The sequence below is a fragment of the Botryllus schlosseri genome, chromosome 4 (genome assembly GCF_051294905.1).
Source record: "Botryllus schlosseri isolate E-star chromosome 4, Bs_hap1, whole genome shotgun sequence".
NCBI lineage: Eukaryota > Metazoa > Chordata > Ascidiacea > Stolidobranchia > Styelidae > Botryllus > Botryllus schlosseri.
Genome location: NC_137239.1, coordinates 1,879,176 through 1,904,848, shown reverse-complemented (window position 1 = coordinate 1,904,848; position 25,673 = coordinate 1,879,176). Strand labels below are relative to the sequence as shown.

The 25,673-nt window shown below is 39.2% G+C and overlaps 1 protein-coding gene and 2 non-coding genes across 4 annotated transcripts in view; all 3 read right to left on the bottom strand.

Moving 5' to 3' along the window:
* LOC145437845 (adhesion G-protein coupled receptor G7-like) overlaps window positions 1-25,673 on the bottom strand; it is a 449,423-nt gene that overhangs the window by 218,566 nt on the left and 205,184 nt on the right. The gene's annotated exons all lie outside the window — the stretch shown is intronic.
* On the bottom strand, window positions 11,821-11,903 carry Trnal-uaa (transfer RNA leucine (anticodon UAA)). The gene has a single exon. It is a non-coding gene; the product is annotated as a tRNA-Leu (tRNA).
* Trnap-ugg (transfer RNA proline (anticodon UGG)) lies at window positions 24,974-25,045 on the bottom strand. Its single transcript has one exon. It is a non-coding gene; the product is annotated as a tRNA-Pro (tRNA).

Genomic DNA, 25,673 nt, shown 5'->3' with positions numbered 1-25,673 from the left:
AGTGCATTGCCGGTATTAAGACGTCACATCAGTGTTTTAACGCGATATGCCTAGATCGATCGCATGTATAGATTTCAAGTGCGTTCTCGAGCGTGTATGTCTGTCTTCTAGTAGGCTAATCCATTGTATGTCACCATATCGTCGCAGTGGAATCAAAGTGACTTATGTCCAGATTTCAATATCTTTTGGCATAGCAGATAGGAGGTTACGAAATAGCATGATGTAAGGAAGTTATTATACCAACGGGTACGGCCGAAGATGTTTAATTATATTTAGGGGTCCTACCTTTTCCAACACATCTCACTCGATCAGCTTTACCTGTAAATGTGATTACGTGAGCAGAGACAGTATTAAAATTGATAGCAATATATGCAATTCCCGATGATATTGGTCGATTTGATCATGAATTATAGAAAATTTACGCGCGTCTAGCCGGAACGGCCATTCAACGAAGACTAGACATAGATGAATAGTAGCGGTGAAAAGCGTGTAGCCTGAGGGGGGTCTGGGGGGCGAAGCCCCCCAGAAGTTCGGTTTATCATCCTACGGGGGGCCTGGTTGCGCACTGTTGTCCACGGGCCAGCGCAGTGAGTTGGCGTATTTGCGCAGACTCGTGAAAAATTAGAGGGAACATTGACTGTAAGGTACTCAAAGTTTAAAACATCGGATTTTGTTACTTACTCGGAAATGGCTACTTCTACCTTATTTCAAAGGATTCCTCTCTCGAAGCGAAATTTTATGAGGTTTTGGATAATATCCAACCTGTAGGCTCACTTTGAAGGATACTTCGAGGGTCTTTGATATACATTGGAAAAGGTAGATTAGTTGACGGTTTATTTAACGTTCATTAATTTAACATTCCAGAACCCCTGAAGTCTCGTGAAATTAAATTACAAAATACCGCGCTTTGCAAACAATGTAAAGAATAGAAGCGAAGTTTACTTGGTTCCCCTGGGAACATCTATGGCTTTATCAGGAATATTCATACAACACTGAAGGTTGCGTAATGCGCAATGCGAATATATCCGAAAGATTCACGCAGGAACAGGATTTGGATTTGAAAATATAAAAATGTTGTTGTCCACAGAATTTTTAACACTCTGTTTGGAGATATTGAATGGTTTGAATTCATAATATACTAATTTTCCTCACTTTTGCCAGTTCCTGTTCGCATTTTCAAGTAGCAGTACCGATAGACAAAATCCTTGCTTTACTATTTTCAAAATTACAATGAACGTCATCAGAAAATCGTGACTTGAGTCTGACTCCTTACGATGTGTTGCTAATGGAATATTTGAGCGATATCACACTGTCCTAAACGCAATCTCCAAACGGTTTCGTTATAAAGATATTGAAGTCAATGTAACATTATCGAGTATAGTAGCCACCTATTTTATGGTTACTTCTTAATTTACACCCAAAGCTGTCATACACTACACATTGACTACGGTTTTTCAAATTTTGGAAAATCTAGATTTAGTTGCGGATATTGAAAAATGAGTAATTCTAGTTCTAGTTAAAGATTTTCAAAAAATTCAAATGTAACATTATCGAGTATAGCAGCCACCTATTTTATGGTTACTTCTTGATTTACACCCAAAGCTGTCATACACTACACATTGACTACGGTTTTTCAAATTTTGGAAAATCTAGTTTTAGTTGCGGATATTGAAAAATGAGTAATTCTAGTTCTATTTGCAGATTTTCAAAAATCTAAGGATGTAACGCGGTATAATTAGATGAAATTCACGCAATAAGACTCGTGCAAGGTCGACTCATATGATCAAATTATATCAAATATTGCACCGAATATGGTAAATTAAATCACTATCATGCGTTACATCTCTCAAATTGTAATTAAAGCCTGCACACCAAATTCGATTAAATTCCAGTCAGTAGGTGAATTGCTACTTGGAGTAGAAGTACAATTTACTGACTTCCAATTTCGCAAAATTGTTAGGTTACCTAATTTAAGCCCACATAGCAAATTTGGTTAAATTCCAGGCAGTAGTCGAATTGTTACTTGAAGTAGAAGTAGAATTTGCTGACTTCAAATCTAACCAAGTAAGTAAATAACTGTAAAACGATCGTAATTCGTGCGTATGAACTGCCATAAGTTGCAAATTGAGCTATGCGACAAGAGTGTGTGGATGTTAATTCATATGGAAGAATCCCAGGATGTAGCGCAGAATAATTAGGTGAAATCCACGCTATGCGATTCGCGCAAGGTCGTCTCACCACTGTATTATAGTATTACTATAATACTGAACTTGCAAACGCTTCTAATCTATAGGTGATAACCAGTTGGATCATCACCTGATCTTCCATATACGATACTCTTATAGCAAAAAAACAATATTATACTCAAATTATATCAAATATTGCAGTGAATATGGCAAATTAAATCATGCTTTCGTGCGTCACATCTCTCAAATTGTTATTTAAGCCTACACATCAAATTTTGTTCAGCTCCAGTCAGTACCCGAAATACTACTTGAAGTAGAAGTAGAAGCGAATTGGTACTTGAAGTAGAAGTACAATTTACTGACTTCAAATCTAACCAAGTAAGTAAATAAGTGTAAAACGATCGTAATGCGTTCGTATAAAGTGTCATAAGTTGCAAATTGAGCTATGCGACAAGTGTATGGATAATAATTCATATTAAAGAATCCCGGGATGTAACGCAAAATAATTAGGTGAGATCCACGAATGGTCCGAATTTATAATATACCAATTTTCCTCACTTTTGCTAGTTCCTGTTCGCATTTTCAAGTAGCAGTACTGATAGACGAAATGCTTGTTTACTATTTTTCAAAATTACAATGAACGTTATGAGAAAATTGTGACTCGAGTCTGACTCCTTCCGACGACTTGCTAATGGAATATTTGAGCGATATCACACTGTGGTAAACGCATTCTCCACGCGATTTCGTTATAAACATGTTGAATTCAATGTAATATTATCGAGTATAGTAGCTTTCTTTGCTTAGTAAAAGTTTAAATTTCGTAGCATTAATATGCGCTTTTTCATTGAAAATTGAATTATAGCTGTATACAGCACTGCGCAAACATTTACTAGTTGTATAATAGTGAAGGAATATCATATTAGTGGTTATTATACTAATAATTGTAGTCTCATATACGAAGATCTTCTTAGGGCTATAGACATTCAATACACAAAAATTGTTGATTTGCACCCTACATTATGGTGAAAACCTGTTACATACACCTATTTTATGCTTACTTCTTGATTTACACACAAAGCTGTCATACACATAATAATTCGTTATAGTTCCGTTATAGTGATGTTGAAGTCAATGTAATATAGATGATGAGTGAATGATGAGCGATGAGCGAATGTTCCTTATGACAGTTGATGAAATATTCAAAGACAACCACTGGTATGATCATACAGCGAAAGTATTGCTCTAAATAGCGGTAATATCTCCCGAGCATAAAAATAACGTGATCGAAATGTATGTTTTATTGCAAATTTATCTCTAAACAGAATGAGCTGTAGCTTGTCACATTCGAATTACTGAGCTGAATTGACGTAGAACTATTAAGTAAAGCTGAAACATCGTCACTGCAGTTGAGACTACTAGTTATAGCAGAGGCGGGCAAACTGCGATTCACAATTGTAGCACTTTAATGATGTGCCTTTCGCTATTTTCTTCCCTGTTTATATATTAATGCATTTATAGCGTAGTAGCAATACGCGAATGGTAGCAGTGGGCCTATAGGGTTCAAAATTAGCAATTGAACTCTCGAATTGAACCTGATCATCAATCAATGACAAATCATTGTGCTCAACGCTATTTTTTGTGTGGTTCACATATTTACAACCTTTACTAATCCACATAGCACTTACATTAGTCTTCAAACCTTCGCTGAACCACAAATGTTTGCTAGTTATAAAACAACAAATCTTGCAAAATATACATTTAACTACACATCCAATACTTTACTATAGTACAGTGGTGAGCAGAGCAGCTTTATGCGCGAGTCGCATATCAAAAATGTTATCTTTAAAAGAATCACAGCACAAAAATCCATGATAAGCGCGCGTAATTAATTACCTTATCGTTGGATGAACATTCTTGTTAAAGACATAGATGTCCTCAGGAATCAAGCTAAATTCGCCTCTATTCTTTTACATTGTTTGCAAAGCACGGTCAAATTCTAATCTAGTTCTGTTCAACCTGTTTCAGTTACGCATGCTTTTCAGAGACACTGCGAGCTTCGTGCTGGATTTTGATCTCTAGGTGTTGTTCTGTTGTGAATATCTTATCATTGTGAAATTAGCAATTATCCGGTGATGTTAATGAAAATAATCAGCTTACGTTGTTATATGCACCAAACATGATTTAAATATGTTTAAAATATTCCATTTTTCAAGTATTAATACTTTGGTTCTAACTTTGGAATAATAATGAATAATAATATTTCTTTCAATATTCATTGAAATCATTGTATAGCTTATAACAGTGAACATCTTTTGTAGAACAAGCTCCAAGTTTAATTAGAATTAGCGCTACATAAAATTCAAACACCTTGCAACCTCATGAAGGTGTATCCTATCAATACACAATAATAAACTTCATTCGATAGTCAACATTTCATTGTGACAACAGCTGTGCTCTATAGCAGTGGTTCTCAACCTTTTTTACCTCGCGGACCGGTAAAATTTTAAAAAATGTTTGGCGAGCCGGTGGATTTTCAGAATTTGATATCAACCCGAAATGTAAAGTATGCAGCCGTTTTTGTCAAGTATATGGTGCTAAAGAGTGACATTTTTAGGCTTTTGATCGTAAGTAATCATGTTCATGATGGCATCCATGTGATTTTACGGTAGTGAGTCTGCTGAGTCGAGGTAAAATTGCCGTTCCCAGATGAACGTGCTACCGCTGAGAGTCATGTATAGTCTTTCGCGTCGTATGCCATGGGTACAACCGACCACGCCAACTCGAATAATATTCTTCTCTTCGACAATATCGGGAGAAGTGTTTCGGAATCGAACCAAGCACCTTGTCGTGCTACCTTGCTGAATGTTCGTTGCACACAACTCTGGCTACTCTGGCTTCTACGGATACAATGCGCTGCACGAAAACACCTGCAACAGCTATACCTGGCCAATGGCCATACACAAAACCAGCGCCGAAAAGGCATGTCGTCAGTCAACCTCCCGAAAAACGTTGGTCTTGGGCCCCCTAAAGTTAAATGGATGCTTTCAACAGTAATTGCGAGCAAATCCATTTTACCCAGTGCAGACAGAGAGTTTACGTAGCCAATCGCGCGAAGCGCGGAAATTTTCTATAATTCATGACAGATTCAGTCATTAATATTGCTAATTGCGTACATATTGCTATATTTTTTTTTATCCTCTCATAATTATCAGATTCTCCGGTAGAGCTGCGTGAGGTGTCGTCTTGGAAAATTTAGGGCATGTATCAACATATTCGGGCAACAATTCCTTCGTTGCATGTCATTAATTCATGACCTACTGTCTGTTATATAGTGAATAGATATTGAAATCGCCCAAGCGTACTAAACTAAAAGACGCACACAATTCCAAATTACTATTTCTTCACTCGAAAATAACTTTCTCTGTGGGATTGGGTTTCTCCTGTGGGGTACAGATTGCCAGGACAGCGAAATTCGGCTCCAGCCATTTAGGTGCCTATGGACAATTTGACATATGTATATCGAGGTTTTCGGTCTACAAAGAGCAGTCCTTTTCGGCCAAGGTTTTCTCGCTGCAAAATTTTGGCACACTTTTCGCATACCTATGTTAGCCTAAACTTCATCATGTGTTCGTGCGTCGTGGCGCGGCAATGGCTGACGCCGAAAATGCTTAATGTACTAAATCATGCATATCCCTTGGCGGAAGGGCACCAAACAATCAAGGTATTGAGTGGCACAAAATCGGGCAAAGCGTGAAAAAAATTGAAAAAAGTTGGATGAAGTTTCAACCAAAATGCTCTATAGTTTATGTTCATTCATGAAATAACTTTGGGCCCCCTTCAATTGGGGGTTTGTGGTGCGGCAGTTACGATAGGGCCTAGGCTACTTCACAAAATGAAAGAAAACGAATGATCGTGCAAACTGCGCATTTTAGCGAGTCAGCTCGTACTTGTCTCTCGCATGTCGTCAAATGATACAGCTTGAACTTCAAGTCGAATGTTTCCACACCTAATGTTATCTCACGAAGCTTTCAATCAGTTTAAATTTTGATGTTTTATTTATTTTATCAATGGACAAGCCTTCAACATATTGCATCTTGAATTTAAGGTATAAAATTGTAAAATGCCTGGCGGACCGGCAGCAAAGTCGTCGCGGACCGGCACCGGTCCGCGGACCGGCGGTTGAGAACCACTGCTCTATAGGGAATTAGTTGAATACATTCTTGGTTAATGGATAGTGTAGCAGTACCTTACCGTATGCACTACAAATGCTATCATTTTAAATGTTGACTATCGAATGAAGTTCATTATTGTGTAATGATACGATGCACCTTCATGCGGGTTGCAAGGTGTTTGAATCTTGTGAAGCTCTAATTCTAATTAAACTTGGAGCTTGTTATACAAAAAGATGTTCACCGTTCTAAGCTACAATGATTTCAATGAATATTGAGTAATTTTTTTTAGCTGAGTCATAAAAGAAAAATCTGGCAAAATATACATTTAACTACACATCTAATACTTTAGTATAGTACTGGGGTGGGTAGAGCTGCTTCATGCGCGAATCGCTTATCAAAAAATCTGAGATTTAAAATCATTTTCAACAACAACATGAGATAATTGCTAATTTCACAATGATTAACAATATTACCCAATTTTTATATTATTATTCTGTGGGATCTATTTAAACTATTTTTAATAATCATTTAAATCATGTAGATCAGTGGTTCCCAAACTTTTTCGGTGTGAGGGCCAAATTTAGAATTTCAGAGTACGGTCGGGGCCGCACGAATACTATGGCTATGAAACGGACCCAAACAGTCACAATGGCTATTTCGGAGTAGTTTTATTGCCCTGGCGAGGTTTCAAAACTGTACACCGTTTACCGCTACTTATCTGCTGCATTGGGTGTCTGTTGAGTGAATCAGCTTTTCTCGTCTAAACGCGCGAAGCGCGAAAAATTTCTTTAGTTTCATGACTGAATCGGTCAATATGATCGGGAATTGCATGTATTGCTATCAATTTTCATCTTGTCTCTGTTCAGGTAATCTGATTGATTGAGTGAGGTGTGTTTGTAAAGGTATAGGCCCCCTCAATAGGAATTAAACATATCCGGGGGTACCCGTTGGCTGGAACGTAACGGCACTTCGTCAGGACCCCGGGCTCCCATAGGGTGATAAACTGACCCCGCATGACGTTGTTCGCTTTTGCCACGAAATTAAAGTTGTACTGTTTATTGAGACAGCGCGACGCCCGAATATTTCGATAATTCATGATAAATACGGTGAATAAGTTCGAAAATTGCGTGGTTGTCGTCTTTGCCCACGTAATCCAATTTACCGGTAGAGCTGAGTGTCTTTGAAACTGCAGACCCCATAAAATTAAACATCTTCGGGCGGGAAGACCCCTAGGTATGACTTCTTCACATAATGTTATTCCGTGACATCCTGTCTGCTATATCAAAAAATGTAGAATTGCCCAAACCTACTAAACTGGAACATCACACGATTTCAGATCAATTGGTATTTCTTCGCTGGCATGTAATTTTCTTTCCTGCGGGATGGTATTTATCTTGATAGGTTCAGATTGCCAAGACAAGAACATTCGGCGCCAGTCATTTAGGCGCCTATATGGACAAATAAACCTATATGTATTTTGTATATATAACGAAGTTTTTGGTATTTCGAAGTTTTTGGTCAGCATAAAAGCAGTCCTTTACGGCCATGGCTTTCTCGCTGCCGATCGTTCACACTTATTGGAGTCACATGTTACATGGCCTAAGACTTTAAATGTCTTGGTGCGTTGTGGTGCGGTCATGGCCAACGCTGATATGCCCATTTTTATAAATCTTGCGTATTTTTTCTTGGGGAATAGTACCCAATAATCAAGATATGCGGCGAATTGAAATCGCGCCCGGCGCGAAAATTTTTTTAAGAAGTTGCATAAATTTTCAAAAAATACTCTATAATTTATGCCAATTCACGAAATAATTTTGGGCCCCTTCGAGCTCGGCCCCCTCAATTGGGGGGTTTGGGGTGCGGCAGTTACGGCCCTGAATATAGGACTACCAATTATGCTGCTTTTAGCCGACTAAGCAGTATGCATCTCGGCGTATTGAACCGTGAGTCACGTGTAGCACATCTAGTTATCATAGGGTTACCATACGGCCTCTTTTAAGATGATTTGTCCTCTTTTTTGATTTTTTTTAAAGTGTCCTCGGAGGACGCCCAAATGTCTTCTTTTTTGAGGATTTTGATTACATAGGGCCAACTTCGACTGATATACATTAAGTCAGCACTGTAGGAACGCTACGGCGGCTATTTCGGAGCTGGACCTGGAAGTTTTTTTTTTCAGTCAACCACCTGTTAATGTGAAAGAAAAACTGTATTTCCCGGGAGTTGAGCCTCTTTCTTTTTTAGTCAAGCGACCACGAGGGAGAGATTTTCCTCCGGTTTTGAAAGTTTTCAATACCTATTTATATCTATAGCTACTGCTCGTTCAACTGGAAAGTTGGGGCACATTGCATTGAAACAGCAGTGACATAACGTTAGCAGTCGATACTCACAATTCACAACTTTCCTGCAATTCTATAATTAAAAACCACATATGTCAAGCCAAGCAAGAGTATTTTACAGATAGAAATTTTATTTTTGTCATAAATCGATTTTTTGATATATGTTGGGGGCCGCAGGAAGGCTATCTGGGGGCCGCATGCGGCCCTCAGGGCCGCACTTGGGAATCACTGATGTAGATTATAACAGTGAATGTCTTTTATGCGAACTAATTCATCAACAACACAAGATAATCGATAATTTAACTAAAATTTAATAAGATATTCACAAAGCAACAATATTATTATAAAGGAGTTCACCCGTTATAAGCTACAATGATTTCAAAGAATAATGAAAAAATATTATTATTAATTATTATTCCAAAGTTAAAACCGAAGTAGTATTATACACGGGGTTTATACGCGCCCCAATCAGCGTCGAGTATTTGATCACGTGACATCTGTTAGCCAATCAGAACACAGAACAATGTGGGTGTGGTTCCAATACGAGAGAGGTTTTGGTTGTGTGAGAGATACCATAGTTCCAGTCCAGTAACGCTGAGATATTTATTACGTCATTGCGTAAGTTGATTACCTTCAATTGCGTATTGCACCATGATTACCATGATTACGTCACATGCGTAGTTGATTACTTTAGTTATTACGAGAGCAGCTTTGCTTAGTTCCAGTAATGCTGAGATATTACGTCATGATTGCGTCTAGTTCCAGTCCAATAACACTGAGAAATACGTCATTATGATTGTGTAGTTGAAGCATGTTCATGATTACGTCATATGTGTAGTTGATTACTTTAGTAACACCGAGATATGATTACGTTAATATTGCGTTGATTGCCTTTGCAGTTGAAGCAAGTGCAAGGTAATATATAACGTGTAATATTTATTACATGATTATTCGCTGTAGGCTGCAGATTGAATATGTCAAAGATTACTGCTAATGATATATACGTCATAATGGATCGAATTGACCTGATGAACTGGTATAGGTTTGCACGTGAAAAACTTGAGCTATCTGACAATGAAATTGCCGAATGTCAATACATGGATTGCTATAACTTAACTGAGCAACGATATCAAATGATACAGTTATGGATTCGTAAAAATGGTCGTTACGCTACGATGAACAAACTTGAAGAATTAGCTCACAGCTGTCAGATACCTTCGAATAGCAATTCAAATGCTCTGAAAGACATAACGTACTAAGAGGAGAATTGCGCGGACTAGTGAATATGCTCTCAGAAGACTTCAATATCGGTTTATTCGTAATCATATGCTCATCTATGCGAAACTGTTATTGCTTTTACATCGCAAATCAAAAAAGGGATTCTGATATCAAGAAAGCGTGCCAAGATCTCAAAGAAGCTCTACGGCTTGTTCTGAACGATTAGTAAATGTGCTTGTTGGTTATTAATAAACTGCTCATGTGATTGTGTAAAATGTGTTATAAAACTCACTCGACGGAAGTGAATAGACACGTCTGAACCTGTCTGTATTGCAGCATATTAGAGATAGATTGTGCAATAACCTCTACGGAGAGTACTAAACTTGAGTGACCTGCTTATAAAGCTGCTCTACAGGGCTGATCAATTAAATTACCTCTGATGCTATCTTGATATAAGTCTATCAGCAATGAAAATCATCGAACACAACAATCATAATCACAGGAAGCTTTTATTTCCACTCACATAGCAATAAAACAATTGATATCGCATTGAGCGCGCTTCCGAGACAATTCAAAATTGCTGAGAATTGTTTGGCATCCATCTGCGATTGCCGTATTGCGTATTGCTATTTGGAAAGGCTCCAGTAGCATTGCCAGCATTCCGGAAACTTGCATTGGCATTCGGCATCCCACCATTCGAATACCCAGCAAAGTTACCATAACCATTTGGAAATCCCGCTTTAGCGCGATCCATAGGCTGTATTTGACCATTCGGCGCAATGTAACGCGATGTTTCTTGTAAAATCCACCCCAGCGGTGAATTTTCTACGTCATCGACGACGTTCGACGGAGAATATAATATATATTCATCAGCGAGATTGATTTGCTGAAAGTATTCGATACCTTCTCGAGTGTAACACGCAACGAGCTTCCCATTGTGAGTTAAACTTGCTTTGAATCGTTGAATTGCGCCATTCGTTGGAAACACACGTACTTGTCGAGGATCAATCAGCTGATCGTCTGCAGTTTCGATTCGAAGCTTCGATATGTTATTGAAAATGTAAATGTCTTTCCGAAGAGGTCCTTCTGGGAGTTGCGACTCGGCTCTAATTGCTATAGACATGATTCGATCTAAACAAAAAATACACACATTAAAGATTCAACGAAAACTGCTATGCGGTATACGAATAAGCACGTTGCGAAAGAACTTAGAATCCTTTGCTAATTTCATGATCAGAGGACAGGAAGGATTGAGTCTAGCATGCTCGCTCCAGACATCTGTACAATTTGTCAAGTTATCAAACAATTGACCACAAATGTAGCACTTGGCGTGATTATTGAACCCTAAGTGGAATAGCCCACAAGTCGCGAGTTCAAATGCACTAACTCTGAAATTCTCTTTATGAGACTCGAATGATTGCAAGCGTCTATCGAAATTCATTTTATGAAAGACGGGTTGATTTAATAAATCACAAGGTTCATATAGTATTTCGCCCTCGGAATTCTTTATTGATTGATGCGTTCCGCACGGCTTGATCTTTTCCATGTCTCTTGAATAGAACTGAAATTATGCACTAGCTACTGTGGTTTTATAGACCTCGGCGTCTTCTCTGATTTTTTAAAAATTTAAAATGATTGAATGTCTCGCACATTGCGCAGCTGTTTCGCAACTGTCACAGATTCAAATTCAACGTTCACGCCGCAGCTGTTATTTTTAAATGATTATCTCGAACGTTGCGCAACTGTTTCGCAACAGCCGCAGATTCAAATTCAACACCGCAGCTGTTATTTTTAAACTTAAATTATCTCGAACGTTGCGCAACTGTCAACTGCCGCAGTTTCATAGCCGCAGCTGTCAACGTTAGTTTCAGAGGCGCAAGCATGCGCGTTTATTGTGATCGCAAACAGTACTAGGTGTGGGATTCGAACCCACGTGAACACTTGCTCATTGGAACTTAAACCCAACGCCTTAACCACTCGGCCAACCCAGTATTTATTCGCGTTGTTTAGCCTCAGCTATGCGACTACTATTTAGAGATCGCAGTCATTTGCGTTTTTGATATTATAGAGTATTACGATTGAATCGCTACGAGTAACGCACTGTTGTCTAACTCATTGGGGAATTGATTTTAACGGCGCATTTAGAGCTACCAATGCTAAGTTCCACTACGTTCGAACAGCTGCGTTTTGTTATTGTCGAGTATCGCGCAGACGTCGTTAGGGAATAGATTTAGATACGCTCAGTATTTCGAATACGGCGTACTTTAGTTATTGAGTATTGAGAATGAATACTGAACAAGCCGTAAATGACGAGATGGAACAAGTCGCAGTAGATAACGAAAGTAGTACGACTCAAGTTGATGTGATTGACATCACCGGTGATGATAGCAGTGAAGCTAAATCAACCAGCGAAGGTTTTGATTGGCAAAACACTCAACCTTTTCTTAAAATTCGACGTACGGATGAGAATAGTCCTCCAATCAAAATTCGTCGTACGGAAGCAGCGCGTGCAGAGATACGCAATATCATGAAAAATGGTCATTTTGGTGTAGCGCCTTCGAACAAGCAGTCCACCCGAGAAGATACAGAAACAGCGATGTTAAGTGGTCTGTCTGATGATGATTCGCCAATGATATCGAATATTAGATCGTTAGCTAGTGATCAAAGTGCCTCGTCTGATTCAACAAATGTTAGTGCTCGTAGGCGCTCTGTGATTTCTGTTATTCGAGTGTTGCGCGAATCCAGTACAAGTGAAATTCTGGCAAGTGATTATATGAGAAGTCGAAAATTCAATAAAGTGATCGAAAAGTTAAGTCCTCAACCCACGATTCAAAATGCTGTGTTTTTGTATTCTGCGCTTGAAAAAAATATCACCGAAATTTGGTATGCTGGACAAATGCGTAGTCTTAATTTCCTCAGGGCTGCGCTCGTTGTTTCTATCTTTGAAGGTTATGTTCGCCGCAGAGATATAGCCCCGAATTTTTGGTTTGATGGTGATTGTCACTCTGGTAAAGAAATACTGACTCATATGTTTTTGACTAGTGATATAGCAAACTATGTATTGAGTACTTTGGAAAAGTTGGATGCATTCAGATATTACGATACCGACAAATCTATTTGTATGTTTCCGAATTGCGCTAGTATTTTCATGAATAATGCTGCTCTCCTAGAGACTATTATGACAGTACAACGCACAGCTGTGAACTGCGATTATGGCTTGATTAAGCCTGCCTCTTTCTGGATGTTTTGTGATGTGAAAAATGGCTCTGAGATCATGACTGAAAAGTACCCACTATCATTTGCCGGAAAAACTGTTGTCGTAAAATTTGGAAATAAACTTTACGATCCGTCAGTAGAAGCATTGAATAGTCATGGTCGTGATACTGTTCTGTATTCGTTATTGAATCGTACTTCAGTAAAAACTCGCAATAACGGCAATGAAGTAGAAACTGATATGCATGCAATGAGTTTCTATGCTAAATTTCGTGATATCAAACGTACTTACGAGGAATGTGAATGATTTTGATGCATGTTGATTTAGTACTAATATTTTGATGCATGTTGATACAGTGCTAATTCAATCTTTTTTGTTCGCAGCTCAGTATGGATAACTTCATTGACATAAGTGACTTGTTAGATATGAACGCACCTCATCAAAGTGTAACGATGCAGGCTCCGAGAAAAGACATGAGCAAAATATATCAGAGTCAAAATGAAAGCCGAAAGCGCTCGCGTCAAGACACTATGTCTTTGATCGAAGGTCTAGTTGACGACGATTTGAAGATGGAAGCTATGTGGAATCGACTTGTTTCGATGGAAGTATTTGACCAAGACTACTCGAAAAATTTTCTAAACATAATTAAAAACACCATGAAAGACATTGAAAAACTATCTAGTGACTCGAATGCTTGCATTGTTGAGATTCAGCGTCTTGAAAAAATTAAGTTTGTGTTTCTATACGGTGTAATTAAATGTAAACTGCGCTTGAAATATGGATTCAATTTCTAATATATGTACTGACTATTGTCTTGATATTTTTTCAGATACTAGTATCTATGGCGCGGCGCAGGCGATATGGAGATCGTGGATTTCTGGTTGACGAAACGCTGGGTTTCGAACAAGACGGCATTGAGGTGATTGAAAGACACTACGATTCCATCATCGATTCGACATGGACTTCAAGAAACAACTTACGAGAAATCATCAACATTCGAATGGTCGGAAGAGGTCCGCTCGAAATTCACGCGCGTATTGCAGACATTTACCCCAGAAGATATCGTCAGTTCAAGATGAATTTCGCGTATGGGTACTTATTATTCAACCGTGACACATCCAGATATAGTTATTATCATCCTCAGAGTTCTCAAGCGGTTTTTAATGTCCCTAAAACTATCATATCGCGCGAAGATTTCGATTCCGTCACGAATGAGATCGATTTGACGGCAGGTTTTGAATATGCCAATCGAGTGCGACCAGATACGAAATTCTACTGTGCTGATGTGTTGCATATTTCCATTTATATTTATGAAATGGATAGAGCTTTACTCGGTGGAAGTACTATCATTTCCCCGGAGATGCAAGCATTAAGCAAATGTAGACATATCATGACTTTCCTGCGTAACCAAAAAGGCAAACCATATGAGGATTCTTTATGTATTTTTCGCTGCGTTTCATATAGTATGAAAAAAGCGCGTAATGAAACACATGTTCGGCAATTAGCTGCGCAATTCACAACTCGTTACGATATCTCAACTGAGAACGGAGTAGCTTTTGAAGACTTATCAAAAGTTGAGGATTGTTTTCAAGTTCAAATACTGCTTTATGAAAAACGTAATCAAGGCACAGTCATGCTGCGTAATTCTCATGCTAATGGAATGACTATACCTATTCACATGCAAGATCATCACTGTTGCCTGATTATGGACCTGACATTGTACACGTCTACCTATATGTGTGACAAGTGTAAATTTTTCTTTACTAGAAAAGATCATTTGGTAGAGCATATGAAAAGCATTGATTGTGAGCGTCCCCAAAAACAGCGACACGGTTTCGGTATTTATCGCCCTAAGATGACTGTGTTTGAGCGAATGGCCGAACAAGGAATTTTGGTTAGCGCTGAAAAACGATATTACCCCTTCAGAATCGCTTATGATTTCGAGAGTTTACTAGAAAAAGAAAATCTTCGAGCTGACACACCGAAAGTCGAAATTGTTAATAAGCATGTCGCGGTATCGGTATCTCTCTCAGATAATGTTACGAATGAAACGCATACACTCATTTCCAACGGTGATCCCAACGTTTTAATTAACGATATGGTGGCAAAACTATATGAAATTCAAAACATCGCATCTTCGCATATGCGCCAGTTATTTGAAGAAGAATTGAAAGATTTTCGCATGTTAATAGAGCATCGCAACGCAATTGAACCAGGCAAAACTCGCTATTTAGATCGTTTGTATCGTCACTTCGAAATTTGGTTGGATCAAATACCTGTGATTGGATTCAACTCGGCTCGTTACGACTTGAATCTTTGTAAAAAATATTTGATTCCTATACTGCAAGAAGAAAGTGGATTTTTCGTTTTGAAACGAAACAGCGCATATCTGACCATCAGTACCAACCGATTGAAATTCCTTGACATTTCGCTGTTTCTGTCACCGGGTTATAGTTTGGACGCGTACTTGAAAATTTATGGAAATGGGGTGGACAAAAAATTCTATTTTCCATACGAGTACATGACTTGTATTGATAAATTGAATGACACGCAATTGCCTTCACACGAAATGTTCTATAGCAGTCATCGAGGCACTAATATCACCGCGGCGCAATACCAAGAATGCGTAGATATGTGGAATCGTCTGCAAATGAAAACCATGCGAGACTTTCTGACTTTTTATAACGAAAGTGATGTGATTGGCTTTCTAGTTGCGTTAGGTAATAACGCTGCCTTTTATCAAAAGTTGGGTATTGACATGTTCAAATCTGCTATCAGTTTACCAAGCATAGCCAATCGACTCATGTTTGCGGAATGTTATGACATCGCGTTGTTCAGTAAAGCGAATGCTGATCTCCATCAAACTGTAGTGAACAATCTATTTGGCGGTTTGTCACAAATATCGACGCGATTTGCAATGAAAGACGAAACGAAAATTCGTGAAATTCAGTACGGCGACGCAGCGAAATACGTGAAAAAGATAATAGGATACGACGCAAATTCGCTCTACCTCGCATCCATCGATCAATGCATGCCGTGTGGATTTCCAATCAGGTGGTTGTATGACGAAACCAAACAAAAATTTCACAGAAAGCCAATTTACCCCGCGATGGCAGAACTCGAATGGCTTACTTATGAAAGTTATCAACGCGGTATTTCAATTCAACACGCCTGGAACGGCAAGCAAGCTAAACTTGGTTCGCGTCAGATTTCGGTTGATGGGTTTTCGCTTGAACATCAATTGATATTGCAGTATCATGGATGTTTTTTTCATTCTTGTGATCGCTGCTATAAGAACGATGCAAACATTGAGCGACGTATTAAAACAGAAGAAATTACTGCCTATCTCGAAGAGTTGGGATACACGATAATATCAATACGCGAATGTGAATGGAATCGCATGAAACTCAACCCTGACATTGCACAGTTTGTTTCGTCACTACAAAGAAATGTAACAAAAGAATATTATCTCACTGCGAATCAACTATTAGATCGCGTATTTCATCAACAGTTCTTTGGTGCATTGGAAGTCGATGCGTACTGCCCCGATGAATTAAAAGCAAAATATGCAGAATTTCCGCCATTTTGTAAACATATCTCGGTAGATTTATGCGATGTCGGCGAACATATGCGCGAATATGCCCGTCAAAACAACGTGAAATTTCCAAAGAAGTTTTTGGGGTCTAGTTATTTCACTGAGAAACAACTAATTACAAGTGATTTGTTGGGTTGGTACATGGATCACGGTATGATTATTACTCGCATATATCAAGCCGTGGAATACGAAGCCAAACGACCATTTCAAAAGTTTGTAAATTCTGTCGTAACGCAAAGGCGAAAGGGTGATGTAACCCCTAAAGACCCAGCACGTGAAATGGAGGCCTTGACCTTCAAATTATGTGGAAATTCCGCGTTTGGGTCCACTATACAGAACCCAATGAAGTACAGAAACCATACCTATGTAAAAAGTGATGAGTTGAAATCACACATTCAGAAAAAAAACTTTATTGACGCCGACGAACTTTCTGAAGATCTGATCGAGGTTAGCTCGTTACCAGATTCAATTGACGTCGATCAACCGATCATTGTAGGTCTATTCATCTTTAACTCCAGTAAATTGCGCATGCTTTCGTTTCTGTATGACTTTTTACATGAGTATTTAGAGGAATGCGACTTCAGTTATTTGGAGGGAGATACTGATAGCCAATATCTGAGTTTATCAGCTGATTCAATCTACTCCCTAATTAAACCTTCGCGAAGGAAAGAATTTTTTCAAGTTCATGATGAATGGCTCATACAGAGAGCTTGCGCGCTGCATCGAGCAGACTTTGAGCGTGATCCGATCGCTTTCAAAACCACCGAACCGTGCTGTATCGCTGCTTACAATTATGCTAAACGAATTCCTGGTCTGTTTAAAGTAGAATGGGAGGGTCACGGGTTTATTGGATTGAACTCGAAAACGTATTACTGCAAGGGTGAGACTGATAAATATTCATCCAAAGGTTTGAGTAAATCCGCCTCTAAGACCTTCAAGGATTTTGAAGGCGTGTTGCAAAACCGTTCCACTTGCGGAGGGATTAATTCTGGGTTTCGCTGTTTCAATGGTAATATTTTCACTTATAAGCAATATCGTTCTGCTTTGTCGTATGGTTACTATAAAAGAGTTGTTTTGCCGGATGGCATACATACTGTACCGCTTTCATTGTAATAAAATGAACCGTGCACGTGTTTTATACTCGCCTCTTCGTATGATAATTAGTGGAGCATCGTCCAGTGGAAAAACAGTTTTCGCCTATAGAATCATACAAAATGCCGACAAGCTCATCGTACCTCGACCGAGAAAGATCATCTGGTTATATAATAACTATCAACCGTTGTATGATAAGATGAAAGGAGTGCAATTTTACAAGGGTCTAGACAAGTTGAAAGATTTACAGAGAGCTAATAGTGAACATACGTTAATTGTGCTAGATGACATGATGACGCAAGCAAGTCAAGTGCGTGAACTGTTCACCAGATACAGTCATCATATGTCGCTCTCAGTGGTGTTTCTCTGTCAAAATCTATTTCACCGAGGAGCAGGCTTCCGTGACATTACGCTGTCTAGCAACTATATTGTCATCATGAAAAATCCTCGTGATTCTGCCCAGATTCGATATCTTTCACGTCAAATGTTTCCAGATAAACCAAATTTTCTCACGGAAGCCTACAAGAGAGCAACTCGTAAGCCTTATAGTTATATCATGGTCGATTTGACGCAGGAAACACCCGAACAGTATCGACTTCGCAGCAACATTTTTCCAAGCGAACGTATGACCGTGTATTCGGAATAAATAGCGCTGTACTCGAACATTCACTATCATTCGCAATGGCGAGGTCACGCGGTGTTTTGAAAAAAACTTTAAATAATCATCTTATCAAGTTGAAGCTGTTAAAGAGTGCTAAAAAGAAGGAGCGTAACGAGCTATTAACTCACAAAGCTTTTACTAGCTGTGTGTGTGAGTGTCTCCGTAATCTTGTCTCGGGTAATATAGCTATTTCAAGTACGAGTAAGGCACGACTGAAGAAGCATAAAACTAACATTCGCAAAGTGCTGTGCTGTAAATCTCAAAAACAGAAGCAAAAAGTATTTCAAAAGGGTGGCTTTTTATCCGGTGAATATATATGTGATTCGATTCGATTCATGATCTAACTTTAATGATTTATAGCGATCTTAAGTGCTGCAATTCCGATTATTGGAAGTCTGTTAGGTGGATTGACTAGACATGCGTGAATTATACTTCCCGCCTTTACAATCAAAAGACGCCTACGAAAAGAAATTCAATGAACATATCGCAAGCATCAGGGACTCTGATTTGACACGCATCGAAAAATTAGCACTATTTCAACACGGCATTAGACTATTGAGAAATCTACGTGCAAATAAGAAATTGATCAAGTCGTCGTCCCGCGCACCCGCAGCGCCCGCTACCGATGAAACAATTGCCGCGTCGCATCCGCCCGGAGCGGCGCCCGCTATTAATAACACATTTGACGCGACACCTCCGCCCGCGACGCACGAGATTTGGAGCAATTACGAAGCGGTAACTCCGCCCCATACACCTAAAACTTCAAAGAAAAAAGTTAAAAAGAAGAAAGCCAATAAACCTCCAGTTAATTGGCAAAGCATTGACGGTCCGCGCAAACGAAAGCCGAATCAACGCTACACAGGAAAGTTATGGACATGACGCAAGACTATTTCGATCCGCGCAAACCAAACTCCTATAGAGGAGCTTATTTACAGAAAGACAAAGAATGGTTGAAATCAGAACAAAGTTATACCCTGCATTTTCCTATACGAAAAAAATTTAGTCGCGAGAAGGTGGTGGTCTCTGGAATTGATAGTCAGTTTCAAAGCGATTTGATTGATGTGCAGTCTATTTCTAAATACAATCGTGGATTTAGATATCTGGCTTTGGTTATTGATACGTTTTCAAAGTTTGTGTGGTTGATTCCAATTAAAGATAAAACTGGTCGCAGTATGATTTCTGCTTTCCGACAAGTGTTCAATGAGAGGCTGCCTTTAGTGTTGCAGACTGATAGAGGTACAGAATATACCAATCGAGCTTTTCAAAACTTTCTCAAGAAAAATAAAGTTCGCTACTTTTACACAAAAAGCGAATTGAAGTCGTCTCTCGCCGAGCGCTGTATTAGGACTTTCAAGGCAATCTTGTACCGCTATTTCACAAAGAATAACACCAGTAAATACATCGACGTGCTACAGGATTTCGTATATTCCTATAATCACACCAAACATACGTCGTTAGGTATGGCTCCTAGTCAAGTCAATTCACACAATCAAGAAGCTATTTGGCAAAAAATGTACGGGTTTCGACAAGCTACACTTCCCACACTAACGAAAGGAACAGCCGTACGCATTTCGAAAATTCGCGGGCTTTTTGAAAAGAGCAGTAGACCCAATTGGACAACTGAGATATTTTATATCATCAACGCAATGGCTGGTGACCCTCCGATGTATCGCTTGCGTGACTATAATCATGACGTCATCGACGGGAGGTTTTACAGAGAAGAACTACAGGTAGTGACCGAACCTACAGAGTGGCGTGTTGAAAAGATTATAAAGAGACGTCAACGCGGCAAACACCGTCAGTATTTAGTGAAATGGCTAGGATATGGACCAGAATTCAATTCCTGGATCGATCAAAAAGATATCGTCAAACCGTAACTTTTATCAATTCATCGCTCAAGTCGTGGTTATATTGATCATAGTGATATTTTCACTCTACAATTTAACAATCGTTCAAGAAAACAAGGAGCTTTGGGTATCGTTATTATCGTCGTGTGTGGGTTATATGTTACCAGCTCCAAAAATACCTAAACTATGAGTTATGTTACGTTATTTTCCAATGCTTCTATGGACATGTTTCCTGGCAATACAACCGCAGAATATGTCAATGAAATGCAGACGGCAAGAAATGTAGAGAGAAATGAAGTCGCGCTGACGGAGATCAGTTTTCCAAGAGATTTTGAAAAACGTATCGATTCGCAAGCTTCTTTCGGATTCCAAATTATGGGTATCGAACAAAGCTTTAGACGATTCCGCCTGAAAATTGGACAATATGACTCGCTCTACGCCATGTTAAAAACCATAGAAAGTATCAACCCCGATGTAGCAGTAAAATGTTTTCCTGAGAGCAATACCCTAACTGTGTCAATTCCACACGAAGACATCACAGATATCTTATATCCAGGAGTGGATACGCAATGCAATATCGTGACTGCAGAGAACGATTATACAGCAACGTTGAAGAATATAGAAATTCCAGATGCCTACACTCTCGCGACTTTCGTGTTACCAAATACAGCAGCGCTATCCGCATATTCTTTCTCAAAGAAAAAAATACATTTCAATTTCGATATAACACCCTTACCGTTGATTGACTTTGTATACGTTCATTGCGATATTATTGAACCGCAAGAATCCAATGGTACATTACAGCGCCTATTGCGAGTGGTGAAAGTCGAGGGAGATAAGAAGGCGTTTTCCAAATACTACATAAAGCCTTTCTTTTTCCCTGTAAATATAAATAGATTGGAACGTATAAAAATATCTTTGTTGAATGATAAGGGTGAAAAAATTCCTTTTCGGAGTGCACCGTCTAGTGCTGTACTGCAATTTCGAAAGCGTGCTATTGCGTTATGAAATACATTCACATTAGCAGTTCGAAATCGGATTTTGTACTTGACTTGGCGCGTCCCATCACTGGAAAATGGGAGTTGGGGCTTGCAGAATTTTCAGTTCGTAATCAGTTTCAAGCTACTTTACCCCATTTCAATGGATTGTTATGGGAATTTCAAGAGGAAAAATCATCTGCTCTGTTGGCAGCGCAAAGCAATAATTTTTACTATTATCCAAATGGGGATTATTATGATTTCAAAAGCTTGATCGATAGAATCAATCGTACTCAGACAAAGGTATGGATAAATCAGCTGTCAAGCTCCACGGCTATGCTAGTCATTCCCCCTAGCGAAGCAGGTGCCTTTCCGAATTTCCGAAGAAATCCAAAGAGAATCAGAAATCCGGTTTTCGTATATGGAAATCTTAGAGAACAAAATTTACCGCAAGGAAAATATTTAACTTCGCAAATGTTCCTGCGAGATAGCATCGCACCCATAAGTAATTTATTGGTCTATACCGATCTCATTCGACCGCAAACAGTCGGCGATACGAATGCACCGCTATTGCGAAATATCCCTATCACAGCAGCTAACAATGAATACCAACATCACATTTTTGAGAAAATCTACTTTTTCCCTATGATTGCGGAATATGCCAATCGAATTCGAATTAGTATTAGAGACGATAAAGGTGCATCTATAAATCTGAATGGTTCTGTAGTTCATATCACACTTGCTTTACGTCACGATGAGAGCACATTACTGTTGTGATCGTGAAGCTTTTCAACACTATTATCGAAATCAAAGCGGAGGGGACATAAACTACTTTCGAGGTCGAGTACAAAGAGGTCACGGTCTAGGTAATCTATTTCGCAGTTTGGGACGTAGTGTGGTACCCTTGATTTCCAAAGGAGCAAAAGCTCTGGGTAGACAACTACTTCACACTGGGGCTGAAGTCGCTTCTGATGTATTGGGAGGACAAAACATTGGAGAAAGCTTTAAAATCAGAGGAAAGCAAGCTGCTAGTCAAGCACTTGATAATTTCCTAGGGAAGAGAAAAGCACCTAAAAAGAAAAATATCAAACGGAAAAAACGTCGCCGGGATATTTTTGATTAAATACAACTAGCAAGCCTTCCTCTTTTCATTTACAAGTAGACCCGTGGAACATGACGGAGCTGATTCATAGCAAATCTGCTGAAGGTATTCATCCGTCTTTAGACCTTTTCCAGATACCACCTACTCAGACGAGTGTAGAGAAAAAACGTATCATTAAGATACCCCCTGTTTCGGACAATGAATCCGTCATCACTTTCAGATACGAGGGGTGTGGAGATTTCATAGATCTAAGCGAATCTTATTTTTTATTTCGTTTGAAACTGCTGAAAGGCGATGCGGATTTAGTTGCAAATGATGATATTGGCGTTGTCAATAACATTTTAGATTCAATGATTTCACAACTTCACATTAAAGTTGGAAATCACACGATCAAGCAGGATATAAAACTACAGGCGTATTCAGCCTACTTGAACTATCTGTTCGCCCCACAAGACGTACAAAAGTCAACGCTTTTGACACAGGGTTGGGTCAAAGATACCCCTGAGCAATTAGATGATAAGGCTATAGGCGATGCTGCAGCTAACAAAGGTCACAACGCGAGAAGTTTGCCTTTTGCAATCAGTAAAGTTGTTGAAATTAGAGGCCGAATACATCACGGATTATGCTTACAAGACCGTTACATTCTGGACGAGGTACCCTTGGAGTTCGAACTCACTTTGAACCCGAAAAGTTTCTTTCTGTTTGGAGTGAATACTAGCAATTTCAAAATTATTAAAAAAGAGCTGCAATTGTGTGGTGTGAAAGTAAGCGAAGATGTGAAATCCGCTATGATGGTCGATGCTCCAGCTAGATATCCGTTTATGGACATGAAGCTTCTGACAAGAACTTTCGCAGCTAACACCACTCAAATCGATATTGGTAATCTGTATTCGGGTACTCTACCGACTCGTTTAATCATCGGTATGGTAGCGACTAAGGCATTCCAGGGTGCGTTCGATAAAAATCCATACAATTTTATTCATAACAAAATGAAGCGTGTCGAATTGAAAGTCAATGGTTTCCTGATACCGGAAGGTGGATACGAACTTGATTTTGAAAACAATCACTATTCTGAAGCCTATCTCAATATGGTTCAAGGCATAGGAGCTCTCGAAAAACAGATCGGAGTTCTCACCCCGAAGGAATTCGCTAATGGATATACTCTTCTAGTATATAACTTGCGAGCTGATGATTTAGACGACTGTTTCGAACTGCAGAAAAGCGGTACCCTTAGTCTGCGGATCACTTTTCCTGCTGATGGTGTCGCGAGCGAAACAACTCTGCTTTGTTTCATGGAATTTCAAAAAATACTGGAAATAAGCCAAGCTCGCACCGTTACTGTAATATGAACGGACTAGAAATAGATGAAATATTGTATAGTTACGATTCCACCAAACGACATTATCTAGGAAATTTTCCTATTGATCGACTTCCTCGGCGACCGAAACCTCCCTACTCATTAATCATTAATTATGACGAGGCTGACGAACCAGGAAGTCACTGGGTATGCATCTACGCTGATGAATATGGAACTCATTTTCACGACAGCTTCGGCATAACTCCGTTCAGAAACGAAATACCCTGTTTCCTAGAACCTGAAAAGTATACCAGTTCGATCAAACCATTACAGCACAAACGTTCAGAGGCTTGCGGAGCGCACGCAATTTCATTCCTAAGCTGCCGCAGTGATGGTATGAGCACGCTGTCTTATTTAGACCACTTCGGAAAAGATAAGAAACACAACGATAGTATAGTCTGGGACTTTGTTCAAAGATTGAAACGAAATGCGAGCAAATAGCTTCACTGTCATACAGTACTTTGGAGATGAGAAGATTCGACTGAAAATCAGAGAAAAAATCATTGTAATGAATCCTGAACGCATTCACAGACTTTCATCTGATAGCTTTCATATACGTATTTATCCGCATGACCGAGATATTACATTATTCATTGGAACTGATTGGTTGCCTGTACGCTTTCCTAATCATTGTATGTACATAGACGTGTTATCGAAACATAGAATTGCTCAACAAATCAGTGAAGAATTTGTTGTTTTTCGTAGACTAAAAATCTGGGAATCTCTGACTAGATCGCGTATATAAATGGAAGATGTCGATGATATCTTAGCTGTCGTGTTCATCGTACTGCTTACTATTTGTTGTATACTGGAATGGGTATCATGTTGCTGTCAAGAACGTGAGCAAGCTAGTGAAGCATGACCATGGCAAGAATTTCTGTTGCTACTCAGTTTGAGTCGAGTCGTAATTATGAGGAAATGATTGTATTGCCCAACGTGAGATCAATTACCATTCCCTACACGTGTATACTTTTCCATTATGATAATAGAATTGTAGTGAAACCAATTGAAGATTGTGTTACATACCCATCGCGTAATATCATTGTCTGTAAAGACGAACATTATCGTGTGCTTTATAAATCACCCTTAGTAATTGATTTCAAGGGTAAGGCGATTGTTGTTGGTAATATAATCCTATTCCATTTGTGATGGTCGTTTCATAACTCAATAAATCACTGACTCGTGTTCGGTTGTGTATTAGGTAGTAGCAAAATGCAGATTCGTCCGGGATTTGAACCCGGGACCTCTCGCTCCCAAAGCGAGCATCATACCCCTAGACCAACGAATCAGCACGCAAGTCAAGCTCAGACCAGTGCACCGATAAATCACTAACTCGCACTATCATATAACCAACACATTATGGAGTTTTTATTACAAAGGTTGCGATCCATAATCAATACAAGGCATAAACAAGTCGCAAGCAAATGATAGTTTTAATCATTGTAATCACGATAATCACGATAGATCACTCCGCTAATCGCAGTTGACTCTGGCATAGCGTTCGGTATAATGCTGAGCACGTTTAAAGTAGAGTTGTCTATCTTCCAGATAGAGATGTGCACTTTCCGCATTCATAGGATCGTTTGGATTTGGTGTGCCAAGTAACGAAGATATTGATAGCAGCACGGTTGATGTAGTTAGCGCTGGTGACCATTGCTTCTGCAAAATATCCACACATATAGTGCCTTTTACACTAATGTTCGGGTGATATATATGAGTTTCAAATCTCATCTTCGGGGCTCGAAACGGATACTCTGTGAGATATTCTATTGATATTTTAAACACTCCTTTTTCGTATGGTGTTCCTTGGGGTCCTTGAATTGTTGCCCACCAACTAAATAGATTCGATTCGTCAATCGGTCCCGCTTTGATAGTAGAATCAGAACATTTCCGAAACTTTTCTCGCTCGAAACACA